Source organism: Mizuhopecten yessoensis, unplaced genomic scaffold (assembly GCF_002113885.1).
Source record: "Mizuhopecten yessoensis strain PY_sf001 unplaced genomic scaffold, ASM211388v2 scaffold10919, whole genome shotgun sequence".
In the NCBI taxonomy this organism is placed as follows: domain Eukaryota; kingdom Metazoa; phylum Mollusca; class Bivalvia; order Pectinida; family Pectinidae; genus Mizuhopecten; species Mizuhopecten yessoensis.
This window is the reverse complement of record NW_018408787.1, coordinates 855594-860138: the sequence shown is the minus strand read 5'-3', so window position 1 is coordinate 860138 and position 4545 is coordinate 855594.

Sequence of the window (4545 nt, the reverse complement as noted above, 5' to 3'; positions counted from 1 at the left end):
TTTAAACTGAGGTGTGTGGATTCCCCTTCTTTGGGGCAGATTAGTGGGGCCCATTAGGGGAAATAGAGGAAAACATTAAAGATCCTTCTCCTTCTGTACCGTTGAAGGGATTTTAACCTAACCAAACTTGTTTTAGAGAATCTTTGGGCAAAGGGAATTGAATATTTATAAATGGAAGATGCAACTTTGTTACTTGTACTCCTTTGATAAACCTAAATGGTACTCAGCAGGTTTTAAATTGAAAAAATAAAATACCAGGTGAGCTATTAAGGCCCCTGGGCCTCTTGTTTTAAGCAATATTGTTTGCTAATTTACATATTGTTTAACTGGAATTGTGTTTTGTGCGAGTATATATATATACATGTACCAGTGTGTCTTAAAGATGACTTTGTCTAGCTACTAGATGATATACTTATCCTTTAATAGAAAAATAACAATTTTTCAGTTGTTAGAGTTGATTTGATATCTGAAATTGGAGAGAGAGGGTTGGGCTTGTGATTGAATGTCTGATTATTCTGGAGAAGTGTTTAAAGAAAGTGGGATGAGCTATCCATATCCATTACATAGGCTTATATCTAATGAAGTTCAGTAATGTTTTCCTTCAATGTGTTTACCATACAACCATTTTTTTCGATCCTTCATTTTCATACATATGGAGCTAGAGGAGAAGAAGGAATGTAACCGGTCGACATGGCAGTTGACGTTTTGAGCCAGCTGTCTCTTATCAGACACATATATACAACAAGCGTAACATTTGTATGTGCTTCTTAGCATCAATGTATTGGAAGGTCATCGTAAAATAACCATTAAAAATTATTAATGTCAGATTCTAGTACATTTGTAATATGTCCCAAACCCCTTTTTCAGGGGTCCAACTATGTAGTTTATTTAAGAATTTTAATGGCAGTATCTTGAAATATGCAGGAAACCCAACCAGGAATAGAAGTAGAGTCGGATACACTGTACATATGCCATAAGGGGTTCCACTCAGAGAATCTATCAGAAGTAAAGGACATGAAACCCAACCATGGATATTAAGGGGTAGGGGGGTGTTCTGGAGACCTAGGGCAGAGTTGATTGTTTTTACTGAAATAGTCATGAAATACATTTCTATCTATCACAGGAACTAAACTAGTGACATGGAAATATTCCAACTCTGAGTCCGTTCATTGTGAACATTTTGTGCCAGATCTTAAAAGCTCAAATTTGTTTCTGAGGGTATCGGTCATTTAGAAACCTAATTACAATATAAAATGCACAGATCAATTTCCTTGCATTTTATAGATTAATTATCCTTCGTTCATTGAAACAACATTAATTATGATTCACAATAATAATATGGTACCATTATAAATATCACAGTTACAATTGTCCAATCAAAGTACTTCTTTTGATTGGACAATTGTTCCCTTGAATATGATATTAAAGTAAAATATTGGTGACAATGTCTGTGAAAGAAGATCACCTACTAGGCTAACATTGACACTCCAAAGTCAGCATTTCAGTGACGCTTTTTGGGGATCTCGGGTGGACATTTTTATGAATATAAGCAGAGCTAGATGAATATTTACAGGTTTCCTGTTGAATACCTCATTAATTTCACGAGTATGGCAGAATATACAAACTAAACTTTGAGATAAAACCATACTGCAAAATTGTTTGATGGATGTTGTACCACAATGTGCATGATGATGTAGGTGTTATTGTTTCAACCCTTCACTCCAATGAATTTTACAGACTAAAATTTGTATAAAATTTGTATAAAGTATTAAATATTTTGAGACTTGTTCTTGTCTAAGCCTTGTTATTGACATTGTCTTCCATATTCTATATTGGTAGGTTTTGTTAGCTTTGTATAAGTCTTTCTGAGGAGACATCATTAGTTATACAGGAGGCGAAGGGTACATCGGGTCCTGACAGCGAACATGAGCCCATGTACCCTGCCAAAGACCTGTATAACGAATTTGTCATACTGCAAAGCCATTTATAGGTTGGGACTCGTGTTTGCCAGAAAACAGATACTGTGTAGGGCGGTAGTACGGGAAAACAGATTTTTTTTTTGTGTATAATTCCAACAATTTAATAAATTTTTAAATTATAATAAGTCAACAATATGGTTTTGAAACAACATTAAATAACAACTCAGTTCCTTAACAACTGGTATTGTTGATTGTTGACATTAGCAGACGGACGTTCTCCGGTGTGTTCGATTCAAATCTTCGAGTTATCTCCCTTACAACAGGCGCGCATTCTCTTATGTACTCTGGCAAGGATACTAACATATATAGCTTCAGGTACCTTGGCAATTCGACCAATAACCGTGCAACATTTGTAGGTCACCTGAGCTTTGCTCAAGTGACCTATTCCAATCGCTTTTCGTCCGTCGTCGTCCGTCGTGCGAAAACTTTTACATTTTCAACTTCTTCTCAAGAACCAGTGGATGGATTTTTTTCAAACTTGGTCAGAATCATCATTGGTAGATGAGGCTTCAAAATTGTAAAATTGGGATTCCTACCCTAACCCCTGGGGCCAAGGCGGGGCCCCAAAGGGAAAATTATCCAATATTTCAAAAATCTTCTTCTCCAGACTCAGAGGTACTACAGTTATTTTCTCAACGTGGAGAGAAAGATCATCAGGGGCTTTACTTAAATTGTAAATTTCAGGACCCCCGAGCTATCCGTTCTCCCTTGGGGAGGGGGTAAAGTTTACTATAGTTTATATAGGGAAATAACACTTTTGGGTATATTTTGACAACTTTCTGTAGGAAATTATTTTTACTTGGTGAGAATTATCCTTGGAGGTAGATGGTTTCAAATTGTAAAATTGAGATTCCTACCCCGACCCCTGGGGCCAGGGCGGGGCCCCAAAGGGAAAATTAATCAATATTTCAAAAATCTTCTTCTCCAGACTCAGAGGTACTACAGTGATTTTCTCTACGTGGAAAGAAAGATCATCAGGGGCTTTACTTAAATTGTAAATTTCAGGACCCCCGAGCTATCCGTTCTCCCTTGGGGAGGGGGTAAAGTTTACTATAGTTTATATAGGGAAATAACACTTTTGGGTATATTTTGACAACTTTCTGTAGGAAATTATTTTTACTTGGTGAGAATTATCCTTGGAGGTAGATGGTTTCAAATTGTAAAATTGAGATTCCTACCCCGACCCCTGGGGCCAGGGCGGGGCCCCAAAGGGAAAATTAATCAATATTTCAAAAATCTTCTTCTCCAGACTCAGAGGTACTACAGTGATTTTCTTTACGTGGAAAGAAAGATCATCAGGGGCTTTATTTAAATTGAAAATATCAGGACCCCGAGCTATCCGTTCTCCCTTGGGGAGGGGTTAACGTTTAATATAGTTTATATAGGGAAATAACACTTTTCGGTATATATTTTATCCATTTTCAGCAGAAAATTGCTCAAACTTAGTCAGAATCATCTTGGGTAAATGAGAGTTTTACTTTGTAAAATTGGGATTCCTGTCCCATCCCCAGGGGCTAGGGCGGGGCCCCAAAGGGAACATTTACCAATATTTTCAAATTCTTATCCATTGATGACATGACAAGTATTGTATTTCACTTAGTTTACATGCTGATTTCCACATCACATCTAAACAATAAAATAAAGCTACCAGTACCTATGATATAACTCAGGTGACCGCTAAGGCCCTTGGGCCTCTTGTTCTTTGTAGTATGACATTATAGTATGGCATTGTGGGTATATTTGTCAACTTATTCTTAACCCAATGGACAAGGGAACGGCTCATTAGAGAAAAACTAATAAACAAAATGTCTGCGGGCATCTGCAATGGTGCTGCATCCTGCATCAACGTTTTAGCTCACCTGATACAAATTGTATGTGAACTGAAGTGATGACTCTGTGTCTGTCAATCCTTGTCTGTTCGTTTGGCATCTACTTTGTTTCAACCTCCTCTGTATAACCGAGAGGCCTAGGGTCATGCCATTCGGCCTGTAGCCTGGTAGGAGGGCAGGCTATCAGGCTTGTTCGAATCCATGATCTCGTATCTTGAGAGCCCAACTAATCCCACAGTTTCTAGCCGAGTTTCGAAATTTTGCATGTATCGCAGTTATCATAAGTAGATTTGCATATTGTAATAACAGGATTATTCATCATTTTTTACAAGAGTTATATATGACCCTTTGAAGCCTAGTAAATCATTCTTACTACAGGTAGCGTGCAAGAATTGTACCTGCTGCCCTACCATTGCATGATTGTAAGAGGTGACTAAATTTGGGATCTTATCGTTTCTCTTCTTTCTAAACAACTTCTTCCTAATGTCTCCCTTGACAATGCCTCACTTTCTGCCTTTAGTTGAGCGTTCGCCCCTGTGAGGAAGGCTTTGGGTCCTGTTCCCTGGCCGAGACATTCCAGAGTCTATAACAATGGTAGTTTCTACTCCTGCTTAACGCTCAGCAATTTAGGTAGGAACGACTGGTTCGCCCGTTGTCAGTATAATGTGACCGGGTGGAGTGTCCTGCTGGGTGTCTTCAGCAGTATGTTTCAGTGAGGTAGCACTATAAAATCGGCA